Source organism: Perissodus microlepis, chromosome 23 (assembly GCF_051167445.1).
Source record: "Perissodus microlepis isolate ML-2025 ecotype Zambia chromosome 23, ASM5116744v1, whole genome shotgun sequence".
Classification (NCBI taxonomy): domain Eukaryota; kingdom Metazoa; phylum Chordata; class Actinopteri; order Cichliformes; family Cichlidae; genus Perissodus; species Perissodus microlepis.
The window spans coordinates 13358399-13374182 of NC_140482.1; positions in this window are offsets into that span (position 1 = coordinate 13358399).

Here is a 15784-nt window from a genome sequence, read left to right on the forward strand (position 1 = left end):
GATCAATTAAAGCCCATCACATTGCTAATTGTCTTCTTCAGCTTTTCTCTGGGGTAGGCATACCAAGAGAAATTCTGACAGATTGTGGAACGAACTTTCTATCCAAGTTGTTGCAGCAGGTTTATAAGCTGTTAGAGATAAAGGGACTTAAGACCACCCCGTATCACCCCCAAACGGACGGGCTAGTGGAGAGATACAACCAGACTCTCAAAAGTATGCTGCATAAGTTTGTCTCTGACACAGGTGCTGACTGGGATCAGTGGCTGCCATACCTTCTGTTCGCCTACAGGGAGGTCCCGCAGGTTTCCACTGGCTTCTCGCCTTTTGAACTTTTGTACGGTTGCCAAGTGAGAGGCCCCCTGGATCTGCTTAAGGACTGCTGGGAGGACCCCAAAGCAGAGGGTGAAAACATCGCAGCCTACGTTATCAACATGAGAGAGGGGTTGGAGAAAATGGCATCATTGGTGCAAGACAACATGAACGCTGCACAAAAACATCAAAAGACTTGGTACGATCAGAAGGCCAGGGATAGGGTCTTCCTTCCAGGTCAAAAAGTACTGTTATTGCTTCCCACCAGTGATAACAAGCTGCTGACAAAATGGCAGGGACCATACGAGATCGTCAGACAAGTGAGTAAAGTCACTTATGAACTGAATATGCCAGAAAGAGTTAAAAAACATCAGATATTTCACGTGAACTTGTTGAAGGAATTCCACAGCCGACAAGAGCCGGTCTATCAGTTACTGGTGCGTTCAGTTAGGGATGAGGAGGTGACTGAGAAGTTCTTTTCAACTAACATTCAAGTTTGTGCTTCAGTTGACCTTTCTCATTTGTCTCCTACTGAGCAGGCTGATATAGAACCACTCGTGGACCCACAGCTATTTCGAGAAACACCAGGCTTCACATCACTGGTTCAGCACAATATCCGGGTGAAGGAAGATGCACCCGTTCGTCAAAACAGCTACAGAATTCCAGAACGGTTGGTGCCAGTGCTGCAGAAAGAAATAAAACTGGTGTTACACCCTGTGTTTGTTTGACTTTGGGACCTGAAGCAGAGTTTGGCCCCCGAAATGGCTAATGGCATCAGGCATATATATATACACCTAGGACTTTCTCTTCTCTATGTATGTTTTGAAGTGTAGGAAGTCATGGATAGCTCTGATTATAAAGCTGATACTTTCTTCCATTTCCCAGAGATCCGTCCAGGTGAACCGTGTTCCAGGTTTTCCCATTTGGTCTGCTGGGCCTCCTTGGATTGTAAGAATCTCTTTGTGTCTTTCTCGTCTCGCCTTGGCAAGAAAACCTGTCAATTATCAGCTTTCCTCTCTGGATCGACTTGTCAACTAGTCTTTGTGCCAACCAAAGTCCTTAGTTAGTCAATCAAAGTCCTGCCCTTCCTTGCTGAATCTGCCCAACTATATCTCCATGCCAGAGAGAAGATTTTGCTTGCTGCATGGCCTGTGATGGAGTCAGTTTCCTTCCTGTGGTCAATGTGGGAGCAGCATATTGCTGCATCTTGAGACTCAGTTATTGGTCATGTTTAACTTAAATTTGGTGCACTTTTCAGTGAGGCTGGAGATAGGCAGTTCTAAAGCACCATGTTCATGCAAGCTGATACTGCTGAAGCGACACAGGAGTCCATCCCACGCATGTAGGAACTGACTGTCCGCTCCAGTTTCCTGGTCTTCTGAATTGGAATCTGATAGATCAATAGAGGTCACAATAAACCCTGGCCTGAGACTTAAAGGTTTTCATTATACCACCATCCTAAGCTCTTGATTGGCTGCTCTGATACCCACAGACAGACCTTTCATATACATATATAAAAAGAACATTTACCCCCATTCTTTAGAAAAAAAAAAATCATTTTAACATCTTGTTGTTCCATTCTTCTAAATCTGATTATTTTAAAATTTACTACAGTGCAGTACTCTCTGTCCTTTGGAGTGTCTGCATTAAAGCCTTCTTTTGAATCAGCAGGTATTGAGTGAATATGAGTAACAAATCTCTTTGAATTAATCTCCCTGTGGAGCATGAAGGTGTTTGAAATTTTATGTACTTTCCTTTAAAATGTGTCAGGGCCAATAAGTGACTGCCAACAAAAGATACACTGATTTTTTTTTCCCCCCAGGTTTCATGAGAACACCACACTCTATCAGGTTTTAATAGACCTTACCGAACAAAGTCATTTTTAGGAAAACGGTCACAAAGTTAAAATATTTGAAATCTATGAATATATATACCACGGCTATTATGTGAAGCTTTCATTATAAGATTACTGAAGATCCTAAACCATTTTTATGTTGCTCTGATATAAAGGTTAATGATAAAGTTAAGGGGACCTGAGCTGCATGTTTGCACTTGTGAAAAGGTGGTAGACATTGTAGTACAGCCTGTAAGCCACATTTAGATCTGTGAAAACCTGCGTTTCATGAATCAAAGCCAAAAATAGGCCAATTTCATACTCTTTTGCTGAAACCACTCAACTGTGGACTGGAACAAAAGTATTTCCAGAATCTGTTTTCTATTTGTAGATACAAAAAAGTGTGATCCCCACAACAGCTGTGTTCAGATCAACAATGGATAATATATCGAGTGCGGGAGAGTATGAGCATGCAGCGTTTAAAGTGTGGAAGTACTGACCTTACTTTAAGTTTGATTCCATAAAAAGTGACAAAAACATTAGTGTCCGTTGTGCGTGGGAAGAAAACTTCTTTTTACAGCGAAAAAAACCCCTAAACTTCAAAGCAAGCACCGAGTGCGCTATGATGTAATGGGAAATTCACAGAGAAACTCGCAGATTCTTCAACTGACCGCTGCGGCACACCTGCACCAGGGTAAACCTCCGCCTACCTCACTCCTGCTTTACAGGTGAAAATAGAGCAAAAGGACCGCTAGTCTTTGACTTTATTTATTTTCTGCTGTGTTTTACTTGCATCTATTTGAAAGAGTGAGTGTAAACACAAAACAAAAAAAAATAATTTATGTGCTGGAATGTGCAGAAAATAGGTTTAAATATTAAACAAATTTCTTCCAGTCAGAGAATGTTGCATATAATTAAATTTTTGCTTGATGCCTAAAGTTAAAAGATTAAAACTAATAAAACAAGTTTTAAAAGGAGACTTTTCCATTGATTACATTTTGTATGATGGATTATGTAGTAAAAGTAGAATTGGGCTGAAAGATCTATCGCTTTATCACCTATTCAGGTTGTAAATCGTTTTTTAAAAAGTAACTAAGTAATTACTTTTGAAAATAAGTAATCAGTAAAGTAACGGGATTACTTTTTTGGGGAAGGAATTAGTTACTGATTACTTTTTTCAAGTAACTTGACCAACACTGCTCATGACTTCCATAGATCGATCCTGACTACCAGATCATGATTCAGTATCAATAACAAATTACAGGAAGCAGTTGTGTATGCCATATAACTGTAGAAGTAGTATTCAGGAAAGGTCAGCTGACCTTATTTCCATAATAGTTTGAATGTACATCAAAGAGGACGCATATGACATGTGATGAATGTGCAGAAAGTTCTGGAAAATGAAAAAATAAATTTTGAAGTGTTAGCTTACAAACATAAAGAAATTTTCATTATATATAAACTAATGCAGTAGATTTAAAAAAATTGGGACTTAAAAATTCATCAGAATGCAGGAAATTAAATTAAATTTTCATGATTCTTTAGCATCATTTTTCATCATTCTGCATGGTAATTCTTAGCTTAACAAGACAGCATGTAGGACACAGACTGATGCACAATAATTATAAAACAACAGGGAAATAGTATATATGATGGTCAAACAATTAAATAAATAAAATTACATTAAATGCATGAAATTTCCTAGAGTAGCTTTTTTAGACCCCCACATAATGTGCATCTTTTTTCCTTATAAGTGTACCAAGGGCGGACTTTCAAAGGTTAAATTGGCTATTTTAACAATACAACTACTGTGATTTTTTTCAACATACATTTACGCTTCTCTGAAGATGGTTTAGTATGCTGAAATTGGATTTGTGAAGGACTTAAAATAAAATGTTTAAAATGCTTTTGGTCTGCCGTATTGTAAAAGAGACAGAGAGAGAGAAATGACAGTGAACAAATTCTCAATCTCTGAAATCTGTGGAAATATTCTACTACACTAAGCTGGTTAGAAAATATGCTCTTTAAAACCCTTATTCTAAACCCTTTCAGTCAGATTTGATTAGCGATTCTATACGTGTGTTATGGAACGGCTGTGTGCAGGCAGGAAAAGGACCCAAAGTGCAGACTCCGGAGACAGACGTGAACTCAAAACAGCTTTAATGCTGAACTCAAAAAAGGTAACAAAACTGAGACTCCAAAAAAACAAACTCAGGCAAACAGACAGAACACACAGCATAGTAAACGGTAGATCACGACACCGACAAACTGAAACACAGGGCTTAAATACATAGAGGGAGCAATCAGGGAATGGGCAACAGGAGGGAAACACAGCTGGGGCACATCAGGCTTAACAAAACTGGGGAAGCAAAACCAGATACATTAACATAAGACGAGGACCTTCAAAATAAAACAGGAAACATAACACAGACTGAACTTACAGACACAGACTCACATGCAGGCACTACAACAGAGGGAACAGAGACGTGGGACCAGGGCAGACACAGACACTGACTGGACATGGAGATATAGCAGACAGGGGAGACAGCAACTAAGGATTACACAGAGACATAAACCATAAGAAAGAACTCTAACAAAGAAACCAAAGACTAGAAATGATAAATAATATAATAAACTCAAAAACCCTGGGTCAACGACCCAGGCATCCTAACAACGTGCAGTCCTTGTGTCCAGTTTAATTTAGATAATGCTTCAAAATAAGTGCCTATCTAAATAAAAGGGAAATATTTTTATTTACAATACTCACTTTTCACACTTTCATACAATGCTTTCCAAGATCTTGTGCACAGACTTGATTAATATGATTAAGATGGCTATGTTTCCTGTTTTAACTGCCAGTTGGCGTTTTGAGGGACAACAATCATTTCTAATATTTCAGAAATCTCCCGTAGATTTTGGTATATCTCCTAGGACCTGGCATCCACGTATGTGGACATCACATTTTGGGTTACTTAGACCAAAATATTCAATTTTGCTCTACAAGTGCCTGATATCCACTTACGAGGACATTATACAACTACTGTTCCATCTAAACTTTAAACGAATGTCCTCATATGTGGCTCTCAGTTTTCTTAGAAACAAAAATCAGGTAAAAAAAAAAAAAATCTCATTCTTTGTTTTTACATTCATCGGGTCCCAATATGCTCAAATATCAAAGAGAAATTAAAAATGCATGCCGTGGAAGAGTTCGGGTCTTAGGAGGTTAAGGAAACCCCATCTCTGACTTTCTGTCTTTCTGAGCACCCCACCCTTCTAGTTTTACTTACTTAATTCCCTTTTGTTTCGCTACGTCCCCCTTGACTACAACTGATAATGAAATATTTATGGAACCTCGATAGGTTCCTCACATTCTGCCTCTATTTCTCTTCATGATATGGGCTGCTGTTTTCTTTGCCACTTCTGTTTTCCCAGACTGTCAAATTCACCTTATTTAAAATTTCAGCAGTGCCTGACCAGTGATCTATGACCTATGTTTTTTTTAAAATGGTGATTTCTAATTAAGACTTAGGACCAGACTTACTTAGACTTCAGGAGGTACAGCTCGTAGATGAAAGGTCTGCGGGTCAACGCCCGTCTCCTCCAACGTGTCCTTGGGCAACGTTAGTGCAACTTGTTGTATAAATAGAGCTTTTAGCCTAGAAACACACAATATAGCATTTTACAGTAATGCCTGTTTATTCTATTTTTAAAAAGATTTCTCCTTATTAAAATCATATGTGTTTGTGATGGGGTGTGGTCTGTGGTGCCATGCAGGGAGGGCCCACGCACCTGCGCGGCATCTGCCCGCCAACCTACATAAGGGGAATTGGGCTGTTGTGTGTTAGTTTTTTGTTGTGTGATGTGCGGCTGACAGCCGAGAACTGCAACCAGAATAAATAAAATGGCTCTAACACCGAATCTGTGGTTCCACCGTGTCTCAGTCACGCCACAGTGTTATTATGTTGACCTTGTTGCGAAAGTCTACTAGTGTTACCAGTGCAGTTTTAATAAGACTAGTATTTTGAATCTGTCCCTTAGCCCATGCTCCCTTTGCACTGTGATCTGAAGTAAGAAATGCAAATTGGGTTTCTGTGCAGGACAACAAAAAAGTGCATATTTTGGGCTGGAAATTCAAAGAGAAAAAAAATTGACTCTGTATTTCTCAAGGTATCAAATTGGCACAAATGTTTGGAGCAGAAACCTGGAAAGAACAGAAACAAAGATTTAAAAATGTAAGAAACTGCACATCAAATCCAAAGAGTCACAAACATGGTGCTTCTTTGGAATGAAATCGCATGAAACTATCTAAATTAATCAGTGTAGCAAGAAAAGATGACCTTAATATTGGGGTATATTAAAGCTTGACGAGTGAAATTACAGCAATTTTCCCTATGACATTCATTCAGTGACTTGAATCAACTGCTACGGGAAGTGACATGCAGGCACTGTTTGAGGAGATGATAAGCATCCATCAGTGCTGATAGTAAGGACAGGAAGGCTGATTAGACCGTGGAAGGCAACATCACCATCAACTGTCCCAAATGCTTCAATCACATGCTAGAAAATGCAGATTGTATCACAGGCCTCCTCTCCTATGTTCTCGTCATGCTATGGGTAGTAAACCAATCTGGGCTCTTCTCTGTCAGGCTGCCAAGGTGCACAGCATGGGCCAACAGCTACCTTTTCATGCAACACCAAGTAGAGAGAGTGTCCCTTTTGATTTAGCGCCTTGTGGTGGGAGCCTGGCACAGGTTGGTGTGGTGCTGTCGCTGCACCACAGGTCTGCAGGCCTGCTGGTGGAATCCTGCGGTGGAGAGTTGACACATCTTCGGTCGCCTACACCACATGCAGCCAAGGCAAACGGCCAGCTATAAATTTACTGAAACCAAAGATGCTGTTTGGCATCAAGTAGCATGAACAATTAAAATGTTTAATTTTACAAATGAAGATAGTAAACTCTTGGCAACAGTGCAGAACGAAGATGTTACTGACAGCCAAGATGCTGTGGTTTAATACGCTCAGTTATCAGATGAAAGTCAAAAAGGGATTGCAGCTTCCCTGTAAACCACTTTCTGCATTTCAGATAGGAAAGAGCAAAGAAGCATGAAGGACAACTTACAGAATCTGTTTGTTCAGGGATGTCAATATCTTAATTTGTCCATTAGTTTGGCTTATGTTCAGATGACTGAAAAACTAATAATATGCCTCAGCTGCTGCTCACTGCTTCTTTCAAAGCACGTTACCATTATATTGTTTAATTACTAGGAGTTGATTTGGAAAAGGTGCCATTTGACAAGGTTGTTTGGTACTTTTAAACTTTTAAAGCTACAATACCTCCCATTATAGCTATAATCAGCTAATTTATAACACCTTACTGTTTATAGGGCATATAGAAAACTAAGTTTTCTTAGTTTCAGTCCCTTCTTGATATCCAAAACATTCTGTTTCAAAAAATTCTAACAAAAGCAAATCTAAGACACGCTATCTAATACAATATGTGTACTAGATGGCATTTTCTTGGCCTACTGTGAGGAGCCTTGGAGCCTTTAACTCATGCATTAAACAGAGTTAAAGGTTTAACTGGTTCCCAGTGAATGATCAAGCCCCATCATATCTTAAAGACCTCACAGTACCACTTTTTTCTCAGAGTGCAGAGAGGGGGCAGAGCCTTCACTTTCAGGCTCCACTACTGTGAAACCTACCCCTGTTTGAGTTCAGAAATGGACAAACTCTGCCCCTCCCTGAGCCTGGTTATATTACAGGTCTATTCCAGTTAAAAGAGAGTTTGTCCTCTGTTACTAAATGCTTGCTCATAGGGGACTGTCTATGTTCTCTCTCTGTTATTGTAGGGTTTTTTCCTTAAAACATATAATGCTATGCAGTGACCTCACCACATTGCTAAACTGCTTATAAATGACTTAATGAGCAGAACGAAAAGCCCAAAGTTACTGAACTGCTTGACTGAAAACTTTTTTTTTTTTTTACTTTTTATTTTGTACTTTTTCCAATTTTATAGTACATGCAAACAAAAATATGAAAAAAGAACACAAAAGAAACAAACTAAAAAAAAAAGGACACCTAATCTGTGGAAGAGGGGAAAAAAAACAAAAACAAAAAACCCAACGAGGAGAGGTCCCTGCCTTATGGGGCTGAGTGAGTCTTATAGGCTATCCATTTTGTCCACTGTTTTCGGTGTTTGTCAGATTTCAGTCTCAAAGTGTAGGTCATTTTCTCCATTATATATATGTCCTCGATTACATCAGTCCATTCTTCCAATTTTAAAGGGTCACTTTTCAGCCAGTTTTTTGTTATTACCTTTTTGCTTGACAACAACATAATTTTAAACAAGTAATGGTCCTCCTTTCTTACATTTTCCCATATTCCAAAATACATTACTCGTGCCTCACACAGCACGTCATACCCCAGCACTTTCTTCATTGTTACCGCAATGCTTTCCCAGTAAGGTTTGATATTTTTACACTTCCAAAACACATGAGAATGATTGGCGTCCCAGTCTCCACATAATCTCCAGCATTGTTGGGGTGTTTTCAGCTGCTTGCTTTTGATATAAGGAGTAATAAAGAACCTAATCACATTTTTCCAGCCATATTCTCTCCATCGTCTAGAGCTGGTGGAATTATGCTGTGTGAGACATACGGATCGCCAGTCATCCTCTGACAACTCAAGATGTAATTCAGATTCCTACTTTTGTTTGATATATAATGTTTCATTCCTATTCAAATTTTGCAGGCCATTATATAATTTCGATAAAATTCTTGATGGAGGATTTTTATATGCACCTGTTATTATTTCTATTATATGGCTTCCTTCTCTCAAGAACTTCTTCCTAATTTCTGTATTGTAAAAATGTCTTAATTGAAAATACCTAAATAAATCTGATTTATCCAGTCCAAATTGTCTCTGTAGATTCTTGAAGGATTTGAATGTTGTCCCGTCTATTAATGTGCACATTGCTGTAATTCCTTTATTGACCCATCTTAAAAATGTACTATCCCATTGTCCACTTTGGAATTTTCGAGAATATGCAGGCCAAATCAGTAATTTACAGTCTTCTATAATTCTATATTTCTTCATTATAATCCACCAGAGTTTAATAGTGAATTCAGTAATGAGATTTGTGTTCGTAGACTGGATAGTTTCTTCTCCCAATCTTGCTTGTGGATAACATGATAAGCAATAATTTATCTCCATATGTTTCCATTTTGCGGTGTAATCCGGTGAACACCAGTAAACAATATATCTCAGCTGGGCTGCATAGAAATATTCCTTGAAATTTGGGAGGGCAAGTCCTCCTTTTTCTTTTCTTAATTGGAGTATTTTAAATCTTATTCTTGGCTTTGTCCCTTTCCAAATAAATCTACTAACTAATTTATCCCATCTACCAAATTGTGCATCTGGTATATGGACTGGCAATGAAGTGAATAGATACAGTAGTCGAGGAAGCACATTCATTTTTATTACCTCTATTCTTGAGCTAAGGTCCATGACAAGCGGAGCCCATTTAATCAAATCTTTTTGGATTGTATTACTAATCTTTACATAATTTGCCTCATATAGTGTACTTATTTCGCTAGTTAGATAGACACCTAAATATTTGATCTTATTTGAGTCCCATTTTAGTTTATATTCGTTTTGAATTGATTCTTTGGGGAAATAATTCAGACAGAGTACTTGAGTCTTTACGATATTTAATTTATATCCTGAATTTTTGCCAAAATATTTTAATGCTTTAATCAACCGAGGAAAGGTCGTGTCAGGATCCTGTAGGTATATAATTATATCATCAGCAAAGAGACCTATTCGTTGTTCAATTTTAGAAACTAAAACCCCTTTTAAGTCTGCACTTTGCCGTATATACAGGGAGTGCAGAATTATTAGGCAAGCTGTATTTTTGAGGAATAATTTTATTATTGAACAACAACCATGTTCTCAATGAACCCAAAAAACTCATTAATATCAAAGCTGAATGTTTTTGGAAGTAGTTGGTAGTTTGTTTTTAGTTTTAGCTATTTTAGGGGGATATCTGTGTGTGCAGGTGACTATTACTGTGCATAATTATTAGGCAACTTAACAAAAAACAAATATATACCCATTTCAATTATTTATTTTTACCAGTGAAACCAATATAACATCTCCACATTCACAAATATACATTTCTGACATTCAAAAACAAAACAAAAACAAATCAGCGACCAATATAGCCACCTTTCTTTGCAAGGACACTCAAAAGCCTGCCATCCATGGATTCTGTCAGTGTTTTGATCTGTTCACCATCAACATTGCGTGCAGCAGCAACCACAGCCTCCCAGACACTGTTCAGAGAGGTGTACTGTTTTCCCTCCTTGTAAATCTCACATTTGATGATGGACCACAGGTTCTCAATGGGGTTCAGATCAGGTGAACAAGGTGGCCATGTCATTAGTTTTTCTTCTTTTATACCCTTTCTTGCCAGCCACGCTGTGGAGTACTTGGACGCGTGTGATGGAGCATTGTCCTGCATGAAAATCATGTTTTTCTTGAAGGATGCAGACTTCTTCCTGTACCACTGCTTGAAGAAGGTGTCTTCCAGAAACTGGCAGTAGGACTGGGAGTTGAGCTTGACTCCATCCTCAACCCGAAAAGGCCCCACAAGCTCATCTTTGATGATACCAGCCCAAACCAGTACTCCACCTCCACCTTGCTGGCGTCTGAGTCGGACTGGAGCTCTCTGCCCTTTACCAATCCAGCCACGGGCCCATCCATCTGGCCCATCAAGACTCACTCTCATTTCATCAGTCCATAAAACCTTAGAAAAATCAGTCTTGAGATATTTCTTGGCCCAGTCTTGACGTTTCAGCTTGTGTGTCTTGTTCAGTGGTGGTCGTCTTTCAGCCTTTCTTACCTTGGCCATGTCTCTGAGTATTGCACACCTTGTGCTTTTGGGCACTCCAGTGATGTTGCAGCTCTGAAATATGGCCAAACTGGTGGCAAGTGGCATCTTGGCAGCTGCACGCTTGACTTTTCTCAGTTCATGGGCAGTTATTTTGCGCCTTGGTTTTTCCACACGCTTCTTGCGACCCTGTTGACTATTTTGAATGAAACGCTTGATTGTTCGATGATCACGCTTCAGAAGCTTTGCAATTTTGAGACTGCTGCATCCCTCTGCAAGATATCTCACTATTTTTGACTTTTCTGAGCCTGTCAAGTCCTTCTTTTGACCCATTTTGCCAAAGGAAAGGACGTTGCCTAATAATTATGCACACCTGATTTAGGGTGTTGATGTCATTAGACCACACCCCTTCTCATTACAGAGATGCACATCACCTAATATGCTTAATTGGTAGTAGGCTTTCGAGCCTATACAGCTTGGAGTAAGACAACATGCATGAAGAGGATGATGTGGACAAAATACTCATTTGCCTAATAATTCTGCACTCCCTGTACTGAGCCAAAGGCTCGATATACAGAGCAAAAAGGGCTGGACTCAGGCAGCAACCCTGCCTGGTTCCTCTGAAGAGCTCAAAACTGTCTGTCAGGTCCCCATTTATTTTAACTCTAGCCAATGGCCTGTGGTACAAGGATTGTATACACTCGATGAAGATACTGTTAAAGCCCATTCTTTTCAAAACAGCAAAAAGAAATATCCAAGAGACTCTATCGAAGGCCTTTTCAGCATCTAAGCTCACTAAGGCTGTTGGGATTTTCTCTTTATTAACTTCATTAATTATATGCAATGTGCGTCGTATATTATCTTGTGTCTGTCGCCCCTTAATGAACCCTGTCTGGTCTTCATCCACCAGATCTGGGAGAAACAGCTCTAAGCGTCTTGTGATTATGGATGTAAATAATTTATAATCCACATTTAAAATAGAGATTGGGCGATAAGAGTCACAGTTTTCCTTGTTTTTACCTTCTTTTGGTAAGACTGATATAATGGCCTCTTTCCAAGAGGGTGGAGTTTTAGCGTGTTTTAATGTCCAGTTAAAGGAATCTATCAAAATAGGAGCCAAAACCTCTTTAAAAGTCTTATACCACTCATTGGGATACCCATCACTCCCTGGACTTTTATTAGATTTCAATCTCCTTATTGCCTTATCCAGTTCTTCCTTAGTGATTGGTTTAGTTAAAAATTTATTTTGAGTTGTCCCAATAGAAGGAAGGTCTAACTGATCCAAGTACTCTTCAATTTAAAAACTTTTAAATTGAGATGAGTTTTGGATGTTTGTTTTTTTTTTTTTTGTCATAAAACCTGTTTAGTGCCAGGGTTTTTTAAAAGGACAAACATCTTCAGTTGGTTTGAAATATGTTGTTACTTTTTTTCTGTGTTCTTAGCATCTGTAACAACTCATGGAAGAAGTGGGATAAGTCAGTAGACCATAGGCTTGTAATCAGCAGCTGCTTAGTGAGCAGCATCCTAACCTATGTTCTTTACAACTAAATTGTATTTTTGGTTTTGATAAGAGATTTTTTATTTTTAAAAAATAACAACAACGACAAACATGCAATTAGTTTGATTAGTGTGATGGTGAAGGAATTAGTTATTTCACGTAGTAAGATGTCTTTTCTTTCTTTTAACTTTTCATTTTTACCATGATTCATACTGCTTGGTGAAATGATCATCTCTTGAATTAAAATAGATAAGCCACATTAGAAACTTCTCTCTATATTTTGTATTACCATGACGGGGCGCCACCTTGTATATGAATGGCTGCCTGAAAAGGAGCAACAGCAGGAAAATAAGAAAATAAATGACAAGTATATTCTGATCGCTGAGGCATTTGTGACATGTCAGGAACAAATATAATCTGGAATAAAATTAATTCAGCCTGACATGCTATTGAAAATGAACCGGTTGTAGGAATGTATTTTTACAGAACAGATCTGGGTATCCAGTACAGGTAACAGGTGGGTAATTAGTATGTTTTTCCAGGTGACATGCTTGATGCTTTTCCCCCTATAACCACAACCTGTAGATTAAAAAAAGGTGATATGAATAGATTTGTCATATTTTAGTTAAACTGGCCCCAGAAAGCCACATGTACACCAGCTCATATTTTTAAACTAAGAAGAATATTAACCATGACTAGTTATGTTTTCCAAAATCTGGTAATTATTCTCCATTACAGTACTGCATAAATAATTTGAGTCACCCATATTTTATTTATATTATGAAATGGGAAATAGGTGCAACAACTGAAAAATGTTCAAACATAAAATTAACATTTCATATGACCAACTTTATTCTTCAACACAACCTGAACTCTCTTAGGGATGCTATCTTGTCATTTCCGTAAGTAAAACTTATTAAGGGTCATTCCAAAGCACTCGGGCTGTTGGCTGGCTTTCATCCCATTCTCTGTCAAAATGATCCCACAGTTCTTGAATAACACTTTGGTCCAGTCTCTGGGGAGGCCAGTCCACGCTGGCTAGTGTTCCATTGTGTGTATGCTTTTACTGAGCAGGCAGTGTGTATGGAATTATCACTTCATCATCATGATCACTTTCCACATGGTTATTGGATCAAAATCTAATGCTACTTTTTTGTGTTCATGACTCCATCAGTTTTGACACTGGCTGATATGTAGATCCAAACCACGACAGAGCCTTCACAGTGTTGTACAGCTGTCTGCAGACACTGTTGTCCTTCTCTCCTGAACATCAATATGTATGAATTATCATATATATTGATGATGAACCAAAAGTTTCAAATTTGTTTCCTTAACTTTATAATACCTATTGCAACTGATTTTCAGTTCATTTCTTGCATAATGTGACATATTTTTCATCCTATTTCTCTTTGATAAGAACCATTCTACTAAATAAATGGGAGCAATTTATGTGTTTTTTTTAACAGGATGCTTGTGACAAGATGTTCGAAGAAAGAATTTAAAACTGTGCCTTTCCTGAGTTGTCTGTTATGGACAGTGGTTCATCCCTTGAGTTTGGGATCTTAAACAAAAAAACAAACAAGAAAACAGTCCTCTGAAATGGTCAGCTAGTAAGGACTGGAAATGAGTCAAAAAGTAACCAGTGTCCAAGAATGAAAAGAAAAACTTCCAGCTTGAACAACAAAGAAAAACTGTTCCTGAACCACAAAAGAGGAGATTATCATAATGTCACGTATTTTGACATTTTGTTAATCGTCAGAATTTCCAATTTAATTCTCCGTCAGCTCTTTTCAGTTCAGTTGTGCTAAACTGTTCATAGATGTCTGCATGGGGGATATGATGAATCTGACATGTACGGGGCCAGTGGGAACCAAACAACAGGTGCTTGCCCCAAAGCCCAACAGAATGTTAGTGCACTCCAATTGAGTTTAGCGACTTTGATTTTATATTTGCACCCAGTGTAATAGTAAATAGTTTTATGCATTGTTAACATGAGTCATCCTTATAATTCTCCTGACTTTCTTATTCTCATTTTTTCCCATTCTATAGCCCTGAGAACTTGCAGCAAGAGGCAACTATGCCCTCATGGTATAAGGCTGTTGAGTTTGGAAACATTTTTCATACTCTACACAATGAACCAGCAGCTGAACACACCTCTTTAAAACCCCACAGTGCTTTTTTTCCCTTTACATTTTCTCAATTTTTCTTGTGCAGCAGTTTTACATTCCATTTGCTTTCCTTAATAGCATCTCAAGCTGCTCATTTACTACAAATGCCCCAAAAACTCTCAGCTCACCAGAGGTCCCGCTGCAAGAGTATTCTCGTATATTATTCTCAGTATTCAAATCAATACTAATTCTAATAAACATAAAATGCTCACACGCATGCGGGCAAACAACAAGGCCACGCTGAAAATGAAAAAGACGAAGACAGATAAACAGAAATCCCAATCCCATCATAATTTCCAGGAAGCTTTAGTTCCATTACTGGGAGCTCCGTACTTTGCTGCAATCAGCTGAATCAGCACTTCCCAAGGGTTATTTCTCATAAGGCTTGTGTAGTGAGCGTCAGGGACCTCGTAAATATCCCACATGCACAGGCAGAACAACACAAGTCTTGCCTCACTGCACAAAATATTAATGGAGGCCCTTTCTAATCAGGACTTTTTAATCCATTGGTAGAAAATGTTTCTTTTTACAAAATGAATCCTGCTGCATCATGTGTGAAAGAGGCCTCGCTATTAAAGAGCAGGCTGACACACAACGTTACCATCACTGAGACGGAAGCAAACCTTAGGTCCAGCAGTTCACTCCTGCGTGACCTTTAGAAAATGAGATATTTCTTGTTCTGACACTTTCCATAACAGATTCCTTTCATGCCCCCTACCTTCTCCTAGGGTGAGGGATGTTGACTCTTCTCAGAGACAAAGACAGGGGAACCGCAGACTTAGCACCCATACAGATTAAGTCAGTGCCAGAGCAAGAGGGCAGAGGGCACTCAGTGCTGAAAGAGGATTGAATAGAATATATACCACAGTAAGCCCTGGTTAAATCCTTTGATGGATTTCATCTTGGGGAAAAATAACAAAGGCTTCTGATCAGTGCAGGCTTAAAGGAAATCCATTATGGAGGGCTTGACTTAGTTAGAGCATGTAGTGTGCATACAGCGCTGTGTAACTGTAAAACTTTTATTGGAATCATGTGTTCAGCTCAGTTGATATCCAGGGAGACCTGTGTCAGACCGTGTGTTTCCC